The sequence below is a fragment of the Ascaphus truei genome, chromosome 1 (genome assembly GCF_040206685.1).
Source record: "Ascaphus truei isolate aAscTru1 chromosome 1, aAscTru1.hap1, whole genome shotgun sequence".
In the NCBI taxonomy this organism is placed as follows: domain Eukaryota; kingdom Metazoa; phylum Chordata; class Amphibia; order Anura; family Ascaphidae; genus Ascaphus; species Ascaphus truei.
The window spans coordinates 250781596-250793830 of NC_134483.1; the positions used below are offsets into that span (position 1 = coordinate 250781596).

Here is a 12235-nt window from a genome sequence, read left to right on the forward strand (position 1 = left end):
CTCCCGCAGGCTGACAGCCACAGGGATCGGGCAGATGGAGGCACATCACCCGCTCACCCCCGGCAGCGCAAGCCCCCTCCATCTCCCGCAGGCTGACAGCCACAGGGATCGGGCAGATGGAGGCACATCACCCGCTCACCCCCGGCAGCGCAAGCCCCCTCCATCTCCCGCAGGCTGACAGCCACAGGGATCGGGCAGATGGAGGAACATCACCCACTCCCCCCCGGCGGCGCAAGCCCCCTCCATCTCCCGCAGGCTGACAGCCACAGGGATCGGGCAGAAGGTACACTCACTCACTCCGCTGGCGCCAGACCCCGTTCACATTTCCCTGCTCTCCTTCCATTGGTTGCTGAGGCATCACGTGAGCGGACTCAGCGCGTGAATTTAAAATTTCACTGTCGGCTCTGTTCAAGCGCGCCTCAGCAAGCAACGGAAAGCATGCGCGAGCCCCTACTAAAGCCGCTTTAATTGCGACTGTAGGGGCTCAGTGGCAAGCAGCAGCAAGCGAGAGCAAGCGAGAGCAAGCAAGCAGTAACCATGCCCTGGGCCTTAAGAACAACAAAACTTTGGTCCAGAAGTGCGCTGCAATCCCCCACCAACGCTATGCCTCTTTTCGGTAATAAAGATGTCGGCAGTCCCCCAGAAGAAGAGACCGAAGAAGAAATCAACTGCGCCGATATAATGGCCAGAAAGTCATGCACATCTGGACTTTTTGGTCCAGCAGGACTATGAAATGGTTAACTGTTCTTTAAATAGACTGTATCTTAAGAATAAGAGCGGACTGAGAGGATCAGGTATGAGGCTATAAGGATGGTGGGGAGGTCACCCAGAGGTGTGAGTCAACCACAATGAAAGAACTCCAAGTCAGCCATTTTTGACCATAGCAGCCATTTTGCTGTTTTGCCATTCTGAATAAATGCAGTATGAAAGATGTGTGCAAGAAGGATGTTTGTTCAATCGCTCCTGGTAGAAATTAGTCCACACCAATTCTCAGAAATTTTTAGCTGCCATAATATACTAGTAGTTATAGAAGAGCAGTGTGAATAGTAATTTATAAATTGGTAATGGGTTTGTAGTAATAGTCAACCTGGTAAACAGAAAAGATATTATATCAGCCACACCGATATATTGTCACGCTTGTGCTCACCACAAAACATGGTCGGACCGCGTGGCTGAGGTGGGGTTGTATAAGCACCGACCTTAGACCGCGCATGCTGATCTGGATTGCGCAGTTCGTAGTTGAACATAGCAGGGTCGGGACTAGAGAGAGCAGCGTAGTCAGTGGACGAGCCAGGGTCAGGATTGGAGACATCATGGTTAACGTAGTCCATGCAGGGAGTCGGCAACAGGAGATCAAGCAGGTCTTCCTGCTTCAGTGAAATTGCTGCAGGTCAGGAACGGGGTTTGTGCGAGTGGCATCCACGGCCCATGGCGTCGGTCTCAGGATGGAGAAGGCTGACCGGAGAGGGCACACCGCCAGGCAGCACTGGTAAACCAATGCTTCAGCGCAGGAGTCCAGGACGAGCCTGTGCGGGAAGAGAGAGCTATAGACCTCAGGACTCAGAGATAGGCCTCTGCTATGGGAAGGGTAGCAGGCCTCAGGAAAAAGGGAGCTGAAGTTACGCTGGAGATCCACCGCTTCAGCACAGGAACAGGACAGGACCTCTGCAATGGAGAGAGAGCAGCAGGCCCCAGGAACCAGGAACTAGGAACATGAACAAGGAACATGAACATGAACAGCAACAAGGCGGCCAAACAGGTAGCTGTGGCAAACACAGTGAACATCCAAAAAGGATTATGCTCGGCAGAGAAGGATTGTGGGAATGCAGAACTTAAAGGCCAGCGGGCAAATCCCCGGATGAGGGTGTGAGGGCACTGCTCCAATGAGTAAGTACAAGGCTGGAGCTGCAGTAAATAGTTTGCACAGCTGCTGTAGATACCAGAGGGAGTGTTCCATGACTGCATAGGTCTGTAAGGCAAGGTAAGCAGTAAACTGAGGTGTGGATTCCTTACAGTACCCCCCCCCCCCCTCCTTCAGGTGAGTCCTCCGGACAAACATAACCACTCCTAGAGTTGGGGGACCTGGAATTGTTCCGGAATTGTCTAGGATTGGGGATAGAGTCGTGGTCTAGACACTCGTGGGTACTCCTTTGCGTACCCCCACCCCCCGGTGAGAACTGCTGCCAGACAGGGCCATCCATGGGTCTCTGGGACATTGAGTTGTTCCTTAAGTGCTTTAGGCGGGAAGGTGATCCGTAAATGAGCAGTTCATTGGCGAGTACCGTTCTACGATATGAGAGTGGTGGTAGAGAAATCATTGGTACATGGCTCGCCAGGCAAAATGGTTTGGAAATCCAAGTCTGTGAAGAACCAGGGGGTTCCGCAGCAGAAACAGCAGAAGGGCCCCTGCTGGGAGCCCAGTCCCTAGTAATGGTACCAGAGTTCAGGACAAGCGGCACCGATAGTTGATCAAGTATACAAGGGCGACCCTCCGGACAGCCAAAGTCTTTGTTGACGTCTGCACATAGGAATTTGAGAAGATCTTCTCCAGAGATTTTCCAGGTAGTGGTCAATGAGGGTATAGGGTGGGTGGGAGCATTGCCAGGTATTGGTATAAAAGATGACAAGGCAAGCAGTAAACCAGGTTTAGGGACCGAAATCTTGGGGTACGTACTGAGTATTTCCAACACACAGGAAATAACAGGAGCAACAGAAGGTTCTGAGAGGGATAACCATGGGTTCGCAGAGGCAGAGAAGCAATCAGCAGTGGAACTCCCCAATACTGTAGAACCCTCAGTGAGAGATAGTATTGTCTGGGGAGTAAAGATCACAAAGTCAACGGCAGCGTGTAAAGTTCTAGAGACAATCGGGAGAGAAACCCCATACTCAAAGTAATTCTGGGGTACTTCAGGAACCACCGAATGGTCAGTGAAAAGAAACTGCCCTCCCGCACAGGAGATTTGGGGCGCGGCAAGGGTTACTTCAGATACGGCATCAGAGTCCGGGGAAGGTATGCTGGTCCTTGCAGAGATTAGAACAACCGCATGGGGCGGACCACGTGCTGCAATGAACTCTACGGGCATCATACTTGTCATAGGAGTGGGAGTAGGAATAGACTTTGGGGCTTTAATATCTGGAACTTGAGAATCAGGCAGTGCAGGGGCAGCGGAGGGAGGGGAGCTACCATCTGGAGCTGAAGTCTGTACTACAGTAACAGGGACCTGAGAGACTACAAGAGCAGCAGCGAGTAGAGGAATAGAATCCGGAGCTGGAGGCTCAGAATCTATAACAGGAACATCTAGCACTGCAGGGGCACTGGTAGGAGCACTAGCGTCTGGAGCTGGTGCCTGGGAGTCAGTGACTGGTATTGGGGGAGTAATGATGGGAGTTAAAGAGACAATAAGCGGTATGTTGGAACTGGGGAAACTCTTAATAGCAGAAACCTTAGAAGTAAAAAGAGTCTTATCCAAAACTGCAAGGGCCCCAACAACAGGGGTACTTGTCATGACAAAAACAGAAATAGGTATGTTTACTAGTGTGAAAATTCTGATACCGGAACTGCTAGTCAGTGATGTGGGTGTCTGGGTTTAAATAGTGAGAAAATCAGATACAGTGGTAAGTGACTTAGAATCAATCATGAAAGTTCTAGGTTTGCTGGACATGTGTGAGAAAGTACCCTTTAACAGAGTAGTTTTAATTTTAGCTCCAAGTAACCCAACGGTTGCTGAAGCACATTTAGATGCATTGCTAAGGGACTGAGGTTTAGCAAGGGAAGGAAAACAAAATAGCTCAGATTTAAACACCTGAATTTGTAATGTAGGCAGGGTGGTCTTTGACTGTACTAAGGGGGTGATGACAGATACGCTGATCTCTGGAAGGGTTGCTTGGGCAGAGGCATCAGGGAGACCAAGAGCAAGGACGTCCTCTATTGGAAAGAGATTCCGAATCCGAAGGAAGGATTTTACCACTCTGAGTAGCGGGACTGACAAGGCAAATTTCAGAGAGGGGGGAAACTGTGTACAGGCTTCTAGCTAACACATATGAAAAAGCATCACTTTTGAGTGGGAGCAGTGTGTCAGCAAAAGTTCCTGGGAACTCAACAACTTGAGCCTCAGGAGGCACATAAAGGGGGCTATGCACTAAGCAGTGATATGTCATTTTAAGAGCGCAAAGTGCTCTTAGAACGTGAAGTTCCGCCGAACGCTATTCACTAAGCCGCGCTAACAGGCACTTTGCGCTCTAAAACGGACTTTTTATTGAAAATTTTTCAAAGTCCAACTTTGCTCGTACGATCAGCTGTTTGCGCTGAATCCTGACCTTCTGCGGGATTCAATAAGCAACGCAAACTGATCGTACGTGAAAGTTGCGCTGAATAAAGCTCACCGGCTGGTGATAAAAACGCAGGACTTAGAAAAAAAATTTTGTTTACCTTTTTGCATGCGCAACACCAATACAACAGGCCGGCGGGTCCCCCCGGCTGACCCCGCGGGGGTCCTGGGGTCCCCGGCTCACCAAGCGGGGGTCCCCGCGGGAGTGCGGGGGTCTCCCCGGGAGTCCCGGGGTACCCGCTGGCCTGCGGTAATAATGTTGCGCCTTCAAAAATAATAAACAATATTAATAACTAAATACACCCCCCTCACACATACAGTACAGTAATGGGCAAAATTACTATTATCCACATATGGATAATAATGCATTTGCCCATTGTAAATACATATAACTTTTAATAAATACAGTTAAAACATATTACACTTACCTTTTACAGGCACCCACGATGAAGGAAGTCTTCATCCTCATCTTCATCCTGCCCATGCCCCCTCCGATGCTGCAAGATATACACAAGAATAAAAACATCCAATGTAATGTCCCCTAACCCCTTAATCACCAAAGCGGTTATTAACCGCTACAGTCATTAAGGGGTTAACCCACCCTCACCCACCACTTGGGAGGCCTACATACCCTCCCCCACTAACCCCCCACCCCGTGAGGCCTATCAGCCCTCACCCACTACTCACAAGGGAGGCCTACGCACATACCTTTAGGGCCAATACCCCCTTCCCCCACCCCCAGTACCCACACTAAAAACAATACACAGCCCACAATAAACATCATTCTATTTATTAAATACATAACCCACCCCCTGTGCCACCCTCATAAATACATGATTTATCCTTTTACATACAGGGTTCATACCCCAGCCCCACGTGAGTCCCCGGCGGGCTGACGAGTCACCTGACAGACCTACAGGGTACCAGCAACTTGTTTCATACAGGTTCTGGAGGCCTGTTGGTGGTCCCGCCAGGCACCATGGCCCCCAGGTGGTCTCCGCGGGTCACCGTGGGCCACAATTGGGTCCCCACGGTAGGCCCGCAGATGTCTGGGAGCACTGGGTCAGACCCACAGGTTTCCGAGGGGCCTCGGGTTGTTCTCACTGGGGTCTGGGGACTCACGGGTGCTCAATACGGGTCCGCGGTGCCCCCACGGATGTGGGGCCATCGGTTCTTCCCCGCACACTACGGGTCCGCAGTGCCCCCACAGATGTGAGGCCACCGGTTCTTCCCCGCAGGTGTCACCCGTGGACCACACAGCCTAGTACCCGTGAGATACCCGAGGATACCTCAGGTGGACTCCAGAGGTCTCACGCAGAACCAAGGAACCAACCCTGAATGTAAAATAAATAAACCGGACCTATACATCACTCTCCTCCCCCCCCCCCCAACACATACAGTACAATAATGTGCAAAATAACTATTATCCAGATATGGATAATAGATTATTTGCCCATTATGAAACACATCAATCAAAACATGAATTTTAATCTTAAAATCACCACATTGCATTTTACAATAAATCCAGCATCGATTATAAATATAACCCAACAAACCAGCAGCTACTGTACATAAATGTATATGAAATGTCACACAATTGCATTGAGTGTGTACATGATGCAATTAATCTGTGCATCATGTAACACTATGCAAAATATATGTAACAATAAAATACACTATGAACAATGTCCCCTAACCAGCAATGCCATCATGAAAATCAAATAGAAACTAAGCAACATCTATACAATTAGCATCAATCAATTAATCAATTTCCTCAAACAATTACAATACAATACAAATCAATTATACAATTCCCTATTCAATTCCTAAAGCCAAACCATTGTCAAAAGAATTCTAATTTAAAGTAACCACCATCATTCTAATCTAACTACCAGAAATAAGCCATTACAAATAACCTGTCGCTAAATACAAATTACATTATTCCCAACAATGACAAAATAAAGCAGATAAATACATTAGCCATACATGAAAACAACCTAAACATTAGCAAAACAATTAATTATTATACCTGTATGTCTATCCATATAGATAGATAAACATAACATACAGGGGCAATAATAGAGCATAAAATACAATGCATTTACATAAAAAAATCACATAGAATACACCCATTCAGTGTCCGTGAATGTATGTATAGCCATAGGTACATAATAGATATATTCACGGGCATTAAATGGGACTGAAAAAATAAAACACATGAATCAAAAAGCAAAAAAAAAACTGTAAAAGTTAAAATAATAAACTTTTCTTTTGTTTACTCACCATTAGATGCCCACTCACCGAAATCCAGGCGACCCGGAAGCACAGGAACCAATCCACAAATAAACCATAAAATAAAAAACCATTACAAATCCACGTCTGTGTCTTTTTCTTCTATTTGTAACCCTTCCCGTCTGTCTTGGGGTCTTCTTTTCTTCTTTGGGGTCTTCTCCATCTTCTATACATACATTCAAGGATATGTATATCCTATACTAGACATTATAGGCTAATGTTTTACTTATATCGATGGTTATAACATGTTGCAGCAAAGATTTGCGTTACTGCATTTATTCATTATTTTTGCCAGTCTACATCATCATTTATGTTCACATTTATTAGTATGTTTTTCACTTTTATATTGGGTGTTCCGATTCTAGTGCTGCATATTCTCATTCACTTAGACTCTGATATAGACATTTATTGTTTTGATATCTTTACCTCTTTTAATGGTTAGTGTATCCTGCTTGTTTTTTACAGTTAAATATCTTGGCTAAAAATGCACTTTGAATGATGACACATGCATAGATGAACCAATAGTGTGTAGTATCACATGCATTTATTTTTCAACCATGTGCGCTGTTCTTCTCAGCTCGTTTTCTCGATTTATTACACTGTAGGTGTCTTTGTTTAGGAATAGATTAACCTATTATGTGTGTATTTAGCTCCTACAACAGGCTGATAGCGTGTTTTTATTTATGGTACTCTTTTTGTGCATGCGCATGCGCAGTGCTATTCCCTATGGGTAGCTTTGCGTTCCATTGCTGAGACGCATCACCATTCCAACAGCCATGACCGCCGGAGGTCTTTGCTAACTTGCCAGTGACCCGCGCATGCGCATTACATATGTTTAGTACACGCGAAGGCTTTTGGGAGTTACAGACAGCGCTGATACAATGGAGGATAGTTCCCACTGCAGACTGTTAGCACGTTATTGCTTTTGATATTCCCTTTATGCTTGCACATGCGCAGTACTTGTTTTGCATTTCACGCATGACCATTCTAGCTGCTGTGACCGCTGGTATTAACCTTTGACCCGCGCATGGGCATTACATGCGTTTCATATACCCGGAAGCTTACAGGAGCTGCAGACAACGCAGATACACTGTCAGGTCACAGGGGTTTAACATTATGGATGAGATTTTTGCATTAAGTAGTTTATATGTTGCACCTGTATATTTTGGGGTTTTCGGGGGTATATATATGTGTTCTTAGTTCACTCTGTTAATCATCACCTTAACAAAGGTCCCGTTTGCGGACCGAAACGTTGGAATTATGTCTTGTTGAATAAATACATTATTTTTGATAACCATCTGGAGTGCTGCCTCTGATATTCGTCCACGTGCGGTATCGTATTGCCTATATATATACACACACACACACACACACACACACACACACACACACACACACACACACACACACCTACCTACAGTTCAAGCATGCTGCTATAATTGAAGGCAACAAATTCTTGTTTACAGCCATCACAAAATTAGTAAAGATACAGTACAAATGATTAACTTAATGCATGTATATAAAATTATAAACATTTCTTTAATGCACTTAAGTTACTAAATGACAGCAATACTATTTATATAAAATATTCAGACAGTTTAATTTCATATTTACTTACTTTCACAGGACATTATTTCTCCAATCTCTCTCCACAATTTCCCGGCCAGGTAACGGTCATGGTACGCCTTGATCTTCTGATTCCAAAGAGGATCACGCTTATACTGTATACCTCCGAAATCAGCTGTTCTATGCTAGAACTATCCATCTTCATAACTAAATAAATATAAATAACTATACTGAACAGATATAATAAATAGATAAATATAATAAATAAATATAATAAATAGCTATAATAAATAACTGTACTAAACTGATATAATAAATAAATAATAAATAAATAACTATAATAAATAGAATATATAACTATAATAAATAATAAATTAAATAAATAAAGCTAGCAGCAAACTGCAAGCAACCTACAAGCTGAATGGTTTGAAAGCAATGTAAACTGCTGTTTTCAAACACATGTTTTTCCCTCTTCCGTGTTTGATAATAATGTGCTCCCATTGGCTAGCACTAGCTGGCTTGCCATTGGTTGATGGGAGCCAGTCTGTGATTGGCCCCTTCGCGTACCATGTGACGCGTCACCGCACGGGAACACGATCCTCGTGTATCCCCTGCTGGCTGATGCGTCACAGCACGTAGTCAGTTGGGCAGTGAGGAGGGACTGGGACCGGATCGTGAGGCTACAAGGAAATGGTGAGTAGCGCTCACGTGGCCGCGAGCGCCGGCTGGCGCTGCGGGACCCAGCCCTTACGAGAGTAAATTCTGGTGGGAGAAAAGGACCCTGCAAGAATATATTGATTGCAAAAGAATACCAAGGGGCCTACGTATCCTTAAGAATCCTACTTTCGGTAAAGACAATGACCACTTTATTAAAGAGTGGTACAGAGTTGTGGACAAATGTTCTATGGACTTAATGAGACTAATCATATATGAGTGGAACAAATCATTGGTTTTATTGGAGAAGAATATTAATGAAACGATCAAGAAACTTGAACCCTTGATTATTAGTCAAGACTGTTCCAAAATAAATGAGAAGCACAGAGAGAGTGACAAGGTCACAACAGTCCCCTTTACGTTGCACTCAAGGAAAAGAGAGTAGGTATATAATAAGGATATAATATCCACAGAGAGAACCGATAAGACCCGATTACAGAATAATATATCGTCCAAAAGAAGGACTAAATAGTCCTGCTCAGGCTGTGTTAAATGTCCTTAAATTCGCTTTTTCTATAGACTGACGTCAGCATAACAGAATTCAGCATTCTTGTCGTTTGCACACAAAAACAAAATGTTTATTTTGAAAATAATTACTTACATACAAAAATAGTAAGAATGACGATGATGTTTCAAATAGATTGATATTCTTAAGAATAGTTGCACATACAGTAGTAACCTTCTTTCTGTTAATCTCTCCAGGTTTTAACATTTCTTTCTCCTCTTCATGATATCATCACTCTGGCCTGGTCTTTCTTCCTCTGGCCTACTGTATCTTCTCCCCATCCTTCCTTCCTAAAGCTTACTAAGCTCACTCTGTTGTATTTATCCAGATAATATTCCTTGAATCAGCTCTCTTAATATATATTTCTATTCCAAATTAGGTCCTGCAGTTTCAAACTATGATCGAATAAGAAACAGCACACGTATTCTAAATATAGAATACCAAATACAGTAAGGACTGGAAGAGTCTCAGAGCTTTTGTCACAGCCTCTACTCTCAGCTAAAGTCACAGTTGTCAATAGTCACTCAGTGTCAAACCTAAACAGGGTTTCTGCCTACTCTGACCTTTTAGGACAGCTGCACCGTCAAAATAACTCTATAACCGAAAATACAATCAGATATAATATATAGATATGAAGGAAAGTCCAGACTATTATACTGTATACTTAAACATTCTGCCTTTGATAATAGATTCATTCATTACAATATAATTATTGCTAAATTGGATTTCTTACAGGCTGACACTAGTGACCAATAATGGCAGAGGTGTCTACTGCTAAAATCAAAAACAATAAACTTTTAATAATATCAAATAGTAACGCTGAAAGACAAGTGACAAATTACACAACATATGTGTCTAAAATAAAATAAAATGAATCCCCAATAGGGGAGCAGGTGGGAGAATAGGTAGTGGTAGGGGGCACTTGGTGTAAATACAGGGAAGTATATGCAAATAAAGAAAAATAATAATAATTGCAGTGTATAATTGCACTTCCCTAATTGTAGCCACCAATCAGCATAGTATGAGGGTAAGGTCTTGGTTTTAAAGTATTATATAGCACGGATACAGAAGGCAATTGTTTACAATATGGGATATTACCATATATCTCCAGGTGGTATAAAGTATCTGGTAAGTAACAAAATAGTTAAACCATGAGTAACCACAAGTAGAGACTATTGTATCCCGTGGAGTAACAGAAGGAAATGGCAACACAATAGGTTGTCCAAGTATAAACCACAAAGAAAAAAGCCTTGTATACAACCGTGCTCTTGTAGTATAGTAAGACCGCTACCGCATTCACTGCAGAACTCCACAGCTGAATCCACTCATGGACGCCATCAGACTGAAGTGATAATATGGGGAATTATGATGCCATTTTTCTGGCGCCGCGCGCCTGACTCTGCCCCGATGATGCGGTGCACACTCCACACGCTTCCCTGTCTCTTCCCCATCAGGCCCGCCCCCCAGGCCATTCTCTCCCATCAGGCTCTTCCCCGGGCCGCTCCTCCCCTTGTCGTGACAAGCCCCAACTACCCAGACACCTTTCTCCTATCAGGTCCTTCCTCGGGCCACTCCTCCATTCCTCCCCCTGCTCCGATAGGCCCCAGCTTCCCAAACTCTTCCCTCCTATCAGGTCTTTCCCCAGACCACTCCTCCGTCCCTCCCCTTCCTCTGATAAATCCCTACCCCCTATATAGTCTCATCTCACCATTTACTCCTTGCTCTGCATAGCTTCTGTACCTTGGTGCTGTCTGCTGTTGCCTGGCCCCCTTTTGTCTTTCAGTCCCTGTTCTTGTCCCTGGATATTCTGCTGACCTCCCTTGATATTGACCTTTGGCTTTGGACTTTGTTTATGCTTCTTTCTGGTACCCTTGGACTTGGCATTGGACTCCTTACCTTGCAGACTTCTATATCCCTTGGACACGGCTTACGGACAATCTACTTCGCTGCTTTCTCCACTCCACGACCCAGGCTTATGGACACTCAGCTATGCTGCTCTCTCCATTCCACGACCACTGGCTTATGGACTATACCTACCACTGCTGGAGTTGGCAAGTACGGTACTCTTTATATTGTTGTTACCCGGACCATCTACGCTACACTACCGACACACTTTATCACACTGCGGCCAGATCCGCAAGCCGGGAGATTTCCCGGCTTGCTAGTGGCAGCCCCTCGGCGTGCCGCGCATCACCGATGCGCGGTCAGGCGTCATCCGGTGCCTGCGCCCCCTGCACGCGCGTCCAGGGCTCCCCGAGGGAGCCCTGGTGTCCCGCGATGTGGGGGACGGCGGCAGGGGGTTCCGGGGGACCCGGCGGACCCGGCAGCGGGAGGGAGAGCGCCCCGATCGGAGGGCGCTCTTCCGCTGCTTCAGCGCGCGCCCGGCACCCTCCAGCGCGCGCCAGGTTACTGCTGCGCCTGAGAACGGGCAAATGCTCGAATAAACTCGGCCGCAGCAGTACTTCCACACTCCGGCCATGCCCCCGTTTACTGTTAGGTGTGTGGTATTATCCCTTTCCACCTCAGTCCCGTGGTGTCGTCTGGTCTGCGGGAAGGCCGAGCGTTACAATTACCTGTGATAGAGTATATCCATATAGGAGCCGAAGCACAGCCACACCAATGGAGAATTAGACACGAAAGTTCTTTCAAGAATTTATTAGCTAAATCAGAGGCAAAAGGACAGACATCCTACTGTAATAGCACTCTGACATGTTTCACGCACAGGGCACTTTATCAAAGAGTAGATGATCAGGATAGACATTCCGTGTATAATTAGAGCCAATCCCTCCGGAAAACAGCTGTAATACATAATGAATTCATTACATCAGCC

General features: G+C 45.4%; 1 protein-coding gene across 1 annotated transcript in view; it reads right to left on the reverse strand.

The window, feature by feature from the left end:
• The window catches only part of ALDH1B1 (aldehyde dehydrogenase 1 family member B1), a 140338-nt gene extending 131872 nt beyond the window's left edge, over positions 1–8466 (reverse strand). Inside the window, exon 1 of the mRNA XM_075602993.1 lies at positions 8239–8466. The gene's annotated coding sequence lies outside the window, so the exon portion shown is untranslated. The remainder of the gene's footprint in view (positions 1–8238) is intronic.
• Between the last annotated feature and the right edge of the window lie 3769 nt (positions 8467–12235).